We start from the raw sequence: 13937 nt of genomic DNA, 5'->3' as shown, positions 1-13937 counted from the left end.
AAACAAACAGACTAACTCGGATCTTTGTCAGAATCAAAAGCAAGATTCTGCTACATGCTCCCGAAAAGAAACCCACTTTAAACATTTTAAAGACACAAATAGGTTAAAAGTAAAAGGCCAGGAAGATAACTACTATATTACCTTTAGTTAAAATAAAGCTGGAGTAGCCATATTGGTATCAGACAAAGCAGAAGTCAGAACAAAGAATATTACCAGGGATAAAGAAGATCATTTCACAATGATAAAGGAGTCAATTAATCAAAAATATATAACAATCCTAAAACGTATGTACCTAATAACAGAGCTTCAAAATACATGAAGCAAAAACTGATAAAACTGTAAAGAGAAAGAGAATGTATCCACAATTATAGTTGGGGATTTCAATACTCTTCTCTCTATAATTAAGAGAGTAAGTAAGCAGAAAATCATCAAGAATATGAGCATCAGCAAGACTTGATCAATGTTATCAACCAACAGTTCCTGACTGACATTTATAAAACACTCTATCCAATGACAACAGAATACAAGTTCTTCTCAAGTGCACATGGAAAACTTATCAAAACAGACCGTAAAACAAGTCTCAAATTTAAAAGGATGTAAGTCATACAAAGCATGTTCTCTGACTGCAACTGAATTAAGTTGTCAACTATTTGGAAACTAAATAATACATTTCTACAAAACCCACTGGTCAAAGAAGAAATCAAAAGTGAAATTAGAAAGTATTTTAAATAGAATAAAGATAAAAACACAACCTATCAAATTTTATGAGATGCTACAAAAGCAGTACTTAAAAATTCACAGCACTAAACCAATGGTTTAAAACCTGGGGCCAACCGGAGGACATTTGGCAATGTCTGGAGACATTTTTGGTTGTCACAACTAGTGGGGGGGTGCCACTGATATTTAGGGGGTACAGGCCCTGCAATGCACAGGACAGCTCCCACAACAAAGAATTATCCAAACCAAAATGTCAACAGTGATGCCGCTGAAAAAACCCTGCTTTAAATGCTTATATTATAATAAAAAAATAGTATTAAAACAATGACCTCAGTTTCCACCTTCAGAAACTAAAAGGACAAATCAAATGCAAAGCAAGGAGAAAAGGAAATAGTAGAGATTGGAGAAGAAAGCAATGAAGTAGAAGAGAAAAACAGAAAATTGATGAAACCAATATAAGGGAATGAGAGATGTTTATGAACAAATTTATGCCAATAAATTTGACAATTCAGATGAAATGGAAAAATTCCTTGAGAGTCTCAAACTGCCACAGGATATTCAAGAAGAAAACAGATAACCTGAATAGTCCTATATCTGTTAATGAAACTAAATGTATAGTTAAAAGTCTCCCAAAAGGAAGAATCCAGGCCAGATGGATTCATTGGCGAATTTTACCAAACATTGAAGTAAGAAATAATACCAATTCTACACAAGCTCTTCCAAAAAAATTGAGAAGGGAATACTTCTCAATTCATTCTATGAGGCCAAAATTCCCCTGATACCAAAATCAAAGACATTATCAAAACAAGGAAGGTATAGACCAATATGTCTTATGAATATACATATAAAAACTCTAAACAAAATTTCAGCAAATGAAATCAAACAATAAACAAAAAAGGTAATACATCATGACCACATGGGTTTCCTCTCAGGAATGCAGGGCTGATTAACATTTTAAAAATCAACCAATGTTATTTATCATATTAGCAAACTAAAAAAATCCTCCTTGATATTTTTGTTTACAGCTCACGGTAAGTTCTTAATTGTCTCTCCTTCTTGGAATTCACAGATACATCCTGAACTGAATTTCTTTTTTATGTGTTAAAATTCAATTAAGTGTAAGCATAAACTCTCTTCTTTCTACATAATTTTCCATAAAGAGTTCAAATTTTCCAATATCAACTCTAGAGCAAATAATTACCATATCTATATTTCTAGCTCTATTTTATGAATTCTAGTCTAGCAAGTACAACTCAAGCTCAACATTGTTTCCAAACCAAATTTATCTTTCCTTTAAAACAAACTCTTTCTGACTTTCCTATTCTATATAATACCTTTACATCCATCAAAGCTATAAAAGGACAACAGCAAACCCTGAAGTTCATCAATGACACTTCTCCATAATTCCTCTATATCCAGTTCATAAATTGTGCTGTTGAATGGGAATATCAATATTTCTGGCACTCAGCAATTCCTTTCTATTCCTATTATCCTAGTTGAAATATCACTTCGTACGTGAACCTCTGCAAAACACCTGTACTTCAAGCCCTCATTCCTCTGGTCTTTTTATGTAGTTATACCAGATTAACATTCCTAAAATTCATCTTTGATCGTGTTAAAAAAAACTGCTGTTGACAGTAAAGTCTGCTTTCTGAGCCTGGCATTCAAATGCCTCTATAACTCAAACTCAACCATTTCCAGTCTCATCTCCCAATATTTTCCCACCTAAGATTGAAGCAGCATAAAGAAATCAAGACCTCCATTTAAAGGTAACAATATGGGTAATTAAAAATGCCACTGCGATTGTATCATATTTTTTGAAATGTAACTCCACTTTTTACTTCTTATTGGTTCTAAAATGCAAAGGCATAAAAAGTAATGATAAATCTATGATTTTGGACATACAATGTATAAAGATATAATTTGCAGCATACAACAAAAAGGTGGGAGGACAGAGGGCTATAGGAACAACATATGTGTATGTCACTGAAGTTGAACTGATATCAAATCAAACATGATTTTTACAGATTTAGGATGTTAAATTTAAGTGCCAAGGTAACCACAAAGAAAATATATGAAAAATATATACAGAAAGAAATGAGAAGGGACTCAAAATGGTATAACACAAAATATCTAATAAATATGAAAGTAGACATAAACGGAAGAATTGAAGGACAAAAAGGTATAAGACTTACAAAGACCAAATAGCAAAATGGCAGAAGAAAGTCCTGCATTCTCAGTAGTTACTTTAAATATAAATAAATTAAACTCTCTAGTCAAAAGGCAGACTGGCAGAAAGGATAAAACTACAGATGACCAAACTATACGCTGTTTATAAGATACCCACCTTAAATTTAAAGACACAAGTAGGTTGAAAGGGAAAAGATGAAAAGAATATACCATGCAAATAGCAACCAAAAAAGAGCTGGAGTAGCCATACTAATATCAGATAAAATAGACATTATGTCAAAAACTATTACAAGGGACAAGAGTCATTATATACTGATATGGAGCTAATTCTACAAAAATTTTTATTATGATATATACACAACATAAAACTTCCCATTTTAACTACTTTTAAATATACAGTTCTGTGGTATTAATTATATTCACAATATGCCACCGTCACCACCATCGATCACTAAATTCTTTTCATTACCCCAAAAAGAAACTCTGCACACATTATGTATTAATTCCCCATTCCTCCACACACCCCTGTCCTGCCCTTGGTAACCTAGAACCTACTTTCTGTCTCTGTGTATTTGCATATTCTAGATATTTCATATAAAAGAAATTGTACAGTATTTATCCTTTTGTATCTGGCTTCTTGCACTAAACATGACATCTTGAAGGTTCATCCACCTTGATGAATATATGTTCATCCACCTTGTAGCATGTATGAGAACTTCCTTTTAACAGCTTAATAATATTTCATTTATGTATGTAACCGCATTTTATTTATCCATTCACTCTTCAATGGACATTTGGGTAGCTTTCAGCTTTAGGCTACTGTGAATAATGTTGCTATGAACATTGGTTACAAATATCTGTTTGAGTCACTGCTTTCAATTTTTGGAGGGTATATACTTAGAAGTGGAATTTCCAGGTCATATGTTAATTCTATGTTTAACTTTCTGAGGAACTACAGACTATTTTCCACTGTGGCTGCACCATTTTACATTCCCATCAACAATGTATGAGAGTTCCTATTTTTCCATATCCTTGCAAACCAGTGGTTATTTTCCATTTTAAAAATATTAGACATTCTGGTGGGTGGGAGATGGCTTCTCATTGTGGTTTTGAATGGCATTTCCTTAATGGTTAATGATGTTGAGCATCTTTTCATGTTTATTGGCCATTAATATATCTTGTTTGGAGAAATATCTACTCAAGTCCTTTGCCCATTTTTAAAATGGGTTGTCTTTTTGCTGTTGAGTCACAGGAGTTCTTTATGTATTCTTGATATTAAACCCTTAATAAATATATAGTTTCCAAATATTTTCTCCCATTCTATAGGTTGTTGTGGTGGTTTGGAGGCTGTGTGTACCCCAGAAAAGATCATGTTCTTTTAATTAATTCCTGTAGTTGCAGACCTATTGAGGCCTTTTGATTAGGTTATTTCAACTGAGATGTGACCCACCTCATTCAAGATAGGTCTTAATCTGTTTACTGGAGTCCTTTATAAGAGAATAAAACACACATAGAGGCTAAGAGATGAAACCCAGAGAGCTCAGAGAAGCCCCAGAGAGGTCGAGAGACAAGGACACATCCACAGAAACTGAGAGAGGAAGCCACTGAAGCCAGAAGCTGAAAACAACAAAACCCAGGAAAGAAGGACTAGGTGACACTGGCATGTGCCTTCCCACGTGACTGAGGTGTCCCAGATGCTAGCAGCTTTTCTTCAGAGAAGGTATCGTCCTGTTGATGCCTTAATTTGGACATTTTCACAGCCTTAGAACTGTAAATTTGTAAGCTAATAAATCCCTATTATAAAAGCCAATTCATTTCTGGTATACTGCATTCCAGCAGCTTTAGCAAACCAAAACAGCTGTCTTTTCACTTTCCTGATAATGTCCATTAATGCACAGCTTTTAATTTTGATGAAGTCCAATTTATCTAATTTTCCTTTTTATTCTTCTGCTTTTGATATAAAACCTAAGAATCCACTGCCTAATAAAAGGTCCTGAAGATATTCCCCCATGTTTTCTCCCAGGGTTTTATACTTTTAGCTACAGTTTGAGTTAATTTTTGGATATAGTATGAAGTCACAGTCCAATTTCATTCTTTTCCATATAGACATCCTGTTTTCCCAGCACTATTTATTGAAGAAACTATTATTTCTCCATTGAACAGACTTGGCACCCTTGTCAAGAATCAACTGGCCATACATGTGTGGGTCTGTTTATGAACTCTCAATTTTATTCCATTAATCTATATGTCTGTCCTTATGCCATTACTACAGTTTTTTTTATTACTGTAGTTTTGCAATCAGGAAGTCTGAGTCCTCCAACTTTGTTCTTCTTTTTCAAGATGGTTGGCACTATTCAGGGCCACGTATATTCTTTTGTGTAAATTGGCTATACTATAATTTTAGTTTGGTGGAAAGTTAGCTACCTAAAAAAACTTCCTGCAACTAAGTACAGGAACAAAGGTTGTATAAATATAAATATCTATACACATAATTATGAGATATCTAACAAAAGGTAAGAGAAATAATCAAAATTAGTTTATAAATTTAATAATTATTTTACTAAAAAGGGTAAAGTTTTGAAATTAAGTCTGTCTAGCCAAATCTGGAAGGAACCACAGGCTTTTCAAGGACCATTACAGAACTACAACTCATAGAGAAATGGTGACTTTTCGTCTCAGCAATTCTTTTTTCCCTTAAATTATTCTTGCTTGCTTTTCTCTGTTCTATAGTCACAACTATACCCTAACTTTAGGTCCCTCTCATATGAGTTATAATAAGGGATATTAGATAAAATACTGCTTCAGAAAATTCATTATGAGGGGAAAAAAAGGCTAAGGCACATATTTGATACACTTAAGTGATATATAAGACACCCTCAGGAAACTTGATCCTGACACTAAAGATTGTTTCCCTGTCTGTTTAAGAGACCAAGTAGTTAGCCAATGCATGGGTTTGAAACTGTTATGCACCCAAGAAAGGCCATGTTCTTTTACTCCAATCTTATGTATGCAGACTTATTGGGTGGGACCTTTTGAATAGGTTGTTTCCATGGAGATGTGACCCACCCAACTGTGGGTGAAACCTTTTGATTATATCATTTCCATGGAGGTGTGAACACGCCCATTCAAGGTGGAGTCCTTAAGAAAGCTCAGGGACCAACACAGACCAGATGCTTGAAGATGCAAACAGAAACATGTTTGGAGATGTTAAGCTAAGAGATGAAGCCCAGAGTTTGCCCCAGAGAAGCTAAGAGGTGACCCCCAGATGCTTAGAGAGTAGTGCCCTGGGAGAATAAGCAAGGATACACAGGAGCTGAGAGAGAGAAGCTAAGAGAGACAGAAGCCCAGAGACATTTTGCAGAACACCATTTTGAAACCAGAACCCGGGAGCAAAGGACAAGCAGACACCAGTCACATGCCTTCCCAGATGACAGAGATGTTCTGGTTGTCACCAGCCTTTCTTCAGTGACACTCCAGCAAACCAGAACAGCCAATATGGTAAAATTACTCTTATTTTTACAACAGAATTAGTTGGTTCTAAATGTAACATGTATAAACTAATATATAAAACCATAGGCACTATTTTTAACATCTGGGGAAAAAAGTACACTTAAATTACCTTAAACTAGCTAAACTTCCTATTATAGGATAATCTAATCTCACACAGGGGTTAAGTTCCAAAGGTAGCACAGAAGGCAAAAAATTGCATAAGTTCAAAACTATACTTAAGAATACCTGAAATCATTCATAAAATATGGTGCAACATATCTGCTACAACCATATACTTTTTTCTACTATTGAACAGTTTGTTCTTCTTTAACTGAATACAGATAAAGTAGCTGACATGCCTAGGGACTATCTTGTAAGAAAAATACCTATCTAACCCCAGAACAACAGAGGCATGCTCAAATTATTGGAGGCAGTACAGGGCAGAAATTCAATGAGTCGAATGGTAAACAATCACCTACACTATTTAAATAGCTTTAACTCTCACATTTATTTTAATCTTTTCTGAGTACACATGGTTGAATGCAAATATATACAATTCTACTATATTCTTCTTTGTTACTCCTTTATTACAGAATTCAACAGGGAAAGTTTCAAGAAAAAAAATATACTTACTGTCCATCTGTCAAAAACTATAATTTGTTTTCTCACCAAAATCTAAGCTGAAATACCAAATTAAATCATCATGACAGTGACAGAATATTACCCCACAAGAATATTTTTGTATCTTCTTTCTTTGATTTTCACTATTTCTTGTAATTTGGAGCTTTCTTTCAGGATTTAGAGTGAAGAAAGGATCCTTTTATTTGACCAAGTGAAGAAAGTGAAAAAATGTAAGGAATCCTAGACTCCCAGCATGGCTGAAGGACTTAGAGGTAGGTCATCTGGTCATCTCAATCAATGAATCCTAAGAATGTGGATTACGTTAGATACTGGTCTAACCAGAATAAATTACATAACAGGAAACAATTTACAACTTACTAAATTTTATCATTGGCTCAGTGTTCTACCTAGGCAATGAGCCAAACAAACAGCAATGAAGTATGGTTTTATCACCAAAAGCTAAACAAATATGTTCAATAGTTAACTTATAAGACTAACGAAATTCATTTTTAAAAGTTCATAATCAGTTTCATTATAAAACAAAAATTAATTTATAAACAGATTCATGGAAAGGTAGAGAGAACAAAGAGTTGGTATTTTAAAAAAACAAAACTATTTCTCAAATGAAACATTCATTCAGCTCCTGTATAAATCTAGGTTTCAGTAAATTTATTTATATTCCAGTTCAGCTTTTTTTTTTTTCTCCTCCAATAGGTTACGTATGTTAGGGGACCCTGAGTACTATATTGGCTTAGTTTAGAAAACCTCAGCCATGTACAGCATTTTCAAAGAAAAAATTTTAAAACAGATTATTCTAATTTTTCAATAGCTAAAACAAAAAATTACTTTGCTTCATCAGATAATCAGCCAGAGGTTTAAAACAACAACAACAATTTCAGTCTTTGCTGTCCTCAAGATTGGTATTTGAAAATAGGACTCGGCAACAGTTTGATCGTCATAGCTCTGTGGCCACATGCTCCTCAGGCCTGATTACCATTTAAGACCATGTGTTCTCAACCAGGGGATCATGTACATCACAGGCTCTTCAGGTTCAGCAATCCCTTAATATTGTATATAAACAGGAATGTATATGTGTCTATGCACTTTATGGGAAAAGAATCTTCAACTTTCATTAAAATCTCAGAGAATTCTGAATCCCAAACCCCCAAAATAAGAATCCCAAACACCCAAAATAAGAACCTGTAGTTTAAACAGTATTCCATGATCCTCATCTATTATCTGACTTTAATTTCTGCCTTATGAATTCTTCCATGAAATTGCTTCTGTTTTGATACATGAATTCTCCAATCTTCACTCCTTAAAGATAATAATGGAAATTTTGAATTTTATAAAATGAGGAAGGACCCTGCCTACATAAGACTACAGTCCAGTGTGATCTGAAAAGCTGAACCTATCCTGTATTTTATGCATGGTTTTTCTGTAAACCCACTTTTCTAATTAAAAAAAGGTATTTTTTAAAAAAAAGCTGAATATGAATTTCTTTAAGAAACTTAAAAAAAAGTGGTTTTTTTTATCTTTTCTGATAGGTTTTTCTTTTATTTACAAAATCAAATTTCATCTTTTAGTTGATTACTTTCCATTCATTTGGCAAACAACTGATGAGCTGGATTTACGATTCAGCTATACTTTCTACTTAACTTTTAAGGCATGAAATATTTTACAGATAAAAATACATGTGGCCATCACCCCCAAACCCACAGCACACATATTACACAGACTGACTTCATTGGGACAGTGTTACTTCAAGGATCAAACCTCAGCTTACAGAACAAATTAATATTGCTCTTATTTAGCAAGGACTGATTTAGCAAGAAACATCTTGTTGAAAAAGGGCAGAATTGCTGAGAATACTAGCCTACTTTTTACACTGACTTTCCTCCTCGAAGCATCTGTTAAGTGTGGGATGAGAAAAAGGTGCTGGAATCTGGAGAGGCAGACTAGAATAAAAATATATTTGGTTCCAAGAATTTAAAAGACAGAAATGCCACTGGAAAACTTACATAAATGAGGAGGTTAAAAACAGCTCTGCTCCCCTTTACAGACAGGCATCATCATCACAAATTATCTATATAAACATCTTCAACTTTTTAACCCTCTCTAATCTAGTCCTCCCTTCCCCTCAACCCTCTTATCGAAGCCATCAACAAAAGAATTCTAAAATACAGCTCAATTCTGTCCACTGCTCCTCATCTCCATCATTAGAACCCTGCTCCAAGATTACTTTACCTCTTACCTGGACTAATCAGTATTAACCACCAAAGAGCATTTATTTCTATTTCCTCTATTGTCTCCTCTCTTCTTATGTTTCCCTTTGGCTTGTATAACTTTGCCCATCCCGTTATTTTTAGCTTTTCTGAATCACTTTCACTGCATCTCCTGTATACAGGACATAGCTGAATCCTGCTTTGTAATCCAAACTGAAGATCTATTTTTTGAATAGGTGACTTAAGTATAATAAAAAGATAAATCTTGTAAAAGCTATATATTTCAAAACTTAAAATCATCTGCTTAAATTATTTTTGGATCATTGGTCATGTCTTAAAGAGGAAATCATAATAGAAAATTTTAAATTTTAAATAAATTTGTAACTTAAAATGCTTATTTTAGAAACAAGGCTAACTGATGACTTAAGCATATATCTTAAGAAATCATAAAAATAAAAAAGAAAAATCAAAGAAATTGGAAGAAAATTCTACTTCCAGTAATGTAGTAGGCTAGATTATTCATCCAATTCTCCCACTTTAAAAGTAACAGATAAAATTTTATTTCAAAAAGTCATAAAAGCATTGAGAGCAGACAAGACGGTAAAGGAATTACAAGAGCAATATTTATGAGAAAGCAGAAACCCAGAGGGGTAAGTGGCATAATGAAACTGCTTTTGTCCTATAAACATGTGCCTAACTCACAAATTTTAGCTTCAGTTTTGATGGTCTTGTGGAAGAGAACACAAGTCAAAGTTCAGGGAGTACCCAACATGGAAAATTTAATAAGAGACCCTTCCCAATAAAATTGGGATCCCCAAGAGGGTTTCATCCTCAGGCAAAGCGTGAACCAGAATTAAACTCAGCTCATTCCTACAGGTCACCTCTGAGGACTACAAGGAAATTTGCCTTCCTAATACAGAACACACACATCAAGGATTCTGAAAAGGTTGTGACCTCAACCAGGCCACACATGTTTACAACTCAAATTCACACTATTTCTGTGGTCCAAAATACATCAAGGGATGAATTTAATTTAAAGTGTCCTCAAACTAATGCCTTGAGGCACCTGGGGAAAAAAAAAAGGCAAATCCTCTTGAAGTAACACACTTCCATCCTGGGCTCAAAAAATACCTACAAATAATTTTTTCAGGGAAAATAAGCAGTTCACACAGTCAAATCTCACTCAGATAAATAAAAATAAATCCATGCCCAGGCATAGCAAATGAAACTTCAGAAAAACAAAGAGCTGAGTTCAAAAGCAGTCAAAGAAATTTAAAAACACAACACCAAGAGACTCAAAAGAACTATTACACAGCTGATTTATCAACAGCAACAGTAAAAACACAGAAGAGACTGGAATTATTTCTTTCAAAGGCTAAAAAAAAAATAAAATAACTGCCAACCCATAATTCTACACTTAATGAAATATCTATCAAAAATGAGGGTGAAAAAAGACCCTTTCAGGTAAAAAAAACTCAAGAGTTACTACAGAAAATTTCATTAAAGAAAAAAATCTTCAGAAAGCAAGTGATCCAGATGGAAAAATCTGAGAGCCCAGAGGGAATCAAAAGCACAGAAAGTTGCAAATGCCATCCAAGTCAGAAGGTCATAGCACCATTTTCTGTCATGTGGCCTGAAAAGCAGAAAAACAAGTCGACAGCAAAAGAGGAATCAGTTAAGTCCTGCAGCATTGTGAGCCTCTGTAAAACCTTGATTCCCTCTGTTCTGAGCCTAGCGAAACTGTGTCCTTGGGAACTGGGATTGATACTCTGGTGTCCTTATAATAAATTCTGCTTTTCACTTAAAAATGTAAAGGAGAAACACCAGAAATTAAACAAACAGAAAACATACATTATAGAAAATCAAAGTTAAACATTGATTCTTCATAAAGACTAAGAAAATGTATAAAACCTCTAGCAAGAATGATGAAGGAAAAGAAGAAACCAAAAAATTAGGAATTAGAGGGCATAAGTAGACAGCAGAAATGAAAAGATAACAAAAGAATATTTTGAACAACTTTATGCCAATAACTTTAAAAACTCAAACAAAATGGATGAATTCCTTAAAAAAAAACAAAAAAAAAAACCTCAAAAACAAAATAAAACACTCTAAAGACTGACCTAAGTAGAAACAGAAATCATCAAACAGAAATAAAACTATTAAGGAAACTGAATACATATTTTAAAATCATCCCTCAGAGAAAAAATACAAAGCCCCGACATTTGAACAGAAGTTAAACCAAACTTTCAAGAAATCTATCATTCCAGTCTTATAGAAATTATTTCAGAAAATAAAACAACTGATTCTCAACTCAATCTCTGAGGCTGCCTTAATCTGGATGCCAAAATCAAATAAGGATAATACAAGAAATTAAAAGTATGGGCCAATTTCACCTGTAAACATAGATGTAAAAATCCTAAACAAAAAAGTAACTAAATCCAATTGTATATAAAAAAAGACCATCATGACAAAGTTGGGTTCATTCCGTCAATGCAAAGTTCATTCAAAACTAGAAAATTTGTAAATGTCAATCATCATATTAACAGAATAAAGAAGGAAAACCATATAAACATTTTAAACATTTTATCAGAAAAAGCATCTGATAAAATTCAATAGTCATTTTTTCACACGCAAAAAAATCTTAGCCAATTAGGAAGAGAAACTTCTTTAACCTATAAAGAGTATCTACCAAAAACCTACAACAAACATAACTCTTAATGGGAAAACGTAAGAAGCACTTCCTTTAAAAACTTAGGTGCACCAGAAGGATGCCCACTATTAACACTTATATTGAACACTGTACTAAAAGTCATAAGTAGCATAATAAGGCAAGAAATAGAAATAAAAGGGGTAAGCACTGGAAAGGAAGAAAGTTTTCATTCACAATAGTTGAGGTGAATACATAGAAAATCTCAAAGCATCATAGATAAACAATTTAATAAGGAGGCTGAACATAGATCAATATACCCAAAAAAGTTCACATCAGCAAACAGATACAATAACAAAATATAAGGTAACTAAAAATTAAATCTAACAGATTTGACACTTTTATGGAGAAAAGGAAAAAAAATTACTGAAAGATGTTTTAAAAGATCTAAATAACTCAAATATATCCCATGTTGAAGGATAGGAAGGATCCATATCATTAACGGAATATATTAAATGCATGTGTAGATTAAAAGCTACAGAGATCCTGGTCTCCCATGCAAGGTAAATCCTATTCTTTCAAAACAATGGCTTTTGAATTTTTGCATATCTTGACTCAAATTATTTCCCACTCGAGGATATTTTTGCAACTGGTATAAACTTATTATTGGCCACTAATCACAGGTGTTTTACTTTAATTGTAGCAACAGCTGGGAGAGCACTTAAGAATATGACAGCTGCAATAAGTAAGTATGAGTGAAAGAGCACATGAGTACATGGCTGAATTCTGACTAGTTGAATATGCTGTGGTCCCATTGATTCAGGGGTCAGACAGTCATGCACATTCACGGTATTAAGTTCTGATAAACAAGCCTACAAGTGGTGATATGTTGCCAATGTTTTACATAATACATAAGGGTTCCTGTTCTTGGTAATTATCTGTCAATACTGCCAAAACATTATCTCCTTAAAAGCCACCTGAAAATGCAGATATTTATTCTGAATATGCCCAGTTTGCTTTACAGTAGGCCTGAACTTAACCAGAAGTTTTATGATTCTCTTTACGTCTAGCTTATTCAAATTTAATTTTGGTTTATGCAACTTTTGTGAGACCTTACATTGCTGTCTGAACTTTGCTTTATCCAAACTTCCTAGCAGAGAATTGGAAATAATAATCACTTGATTTACTGGTTATTAGGAGATGAAAATACTACTAATAATAGTTGACATTTATTGAAGGCTTACTATGTGCCAGGCACTGTTGCTTTGTACATATTAAATAATTTAATCTTCACAACAACACTATTACAATTTCACAAACAGGAAAACTGAGGTAAAGAAAAGTAACTTTCCCAATGTCACACAACAAGTAAGTGGAGAAGCTAGGATTTATACCCAGGTAGTCTGGTTCTAGGGCTCAGATCCTTAATTATTGTATAATATTGCTTTTCACAAGGTTTAAAAAAACACATAAAATTATAATGAAGGACAAAAAAAAAACCACCATTAAGAAATGTCAGGAAATGTTAAACAAGTTGAAGCAAAATGAATACTAAAACAAATTATATAGGTTGATACTTCACAACTATTTCAAAGTTACACGGACATGATTAAGAGTCTTAGAGTTGGACAGACCTGGCTCTGAATGTCGACTGTGCCCTTTACAAGCTGTGTGACTTTGGACAAGTTTCGTAACTTCACCAAGCCTCAGTTTCCTCATCTGTAAAATGAGAATAATAAATATCTCACAAACTTGTTGTCAATAACATAATTATTGCTGCATTACACTGATATGGCAACTTCAAACAAGGCACAGGTAAACAAAATAAAAAGAGAAGGAGGTTCTCTATATCCCCAGGAAAGCAGGACTTTATTATGATATAACAAAGATGGCTATTCCAAATCACTGCAGCAAATGTAAGACCCACACTAAGGTAGAACCACAACCTCCTCTAATACGTAACAAATAATTCTTCTAGATAAAAGTCAAATGCCTAAAGATAAATCACTGGATCTATGAAACAGAAAATAATGTATATACATAGAAAG

The 13937-nt window shown here is 33.7% G+C and overlaps 1 protein-coding gene across 11 annotated transcripts in view; it reads right to left on the bottom strand.

Annotated features, from left to right (window-relative positions):
* Positions 1–13937, bottom strand: part of NUMB (NUMB endocytic adaptor protein) — a 260763-nt gene that overhangs the window by 96744 nt on the left and 150082 nt on the right. For 10 of the 11 annotated variants that reach the window (XM_037832342.1, XM_037832343.1, XM_037832344.1 and 7 more), the window contains one exon: positions 13524–13608. The exons of the other annotated variant lie outside the window; for it this stretch is intronic. The gene's annotated coding sequence lies outside the window, so the exon portion shown is untranslated. The remainder of the gene's footprint in view (positions 1–13523; positions 13609–13937) is intronic. 11 annotated transcript variants of the gene reach the window in all.

The sequence above is a fragment of the Choloepus didactylus genome, chromosome 4 (assembly GCF_015220235.1).
Source record: "Choloepus didactylus isolate mChoDid1 chromosome 4, mChoDid1.pri, whole genome shotgun sequence".
Lineage (NCBI taxonomy): Eukaryota > Metazoa > Chordata > Mammalia > Pilosa > Megalonychidae > Choloepus > Choloepus didactylus.
Note: the sequence above shows the minus strand (reverse complement) of the source record. Positions and strands in the feature narration are given on the sequence as shown.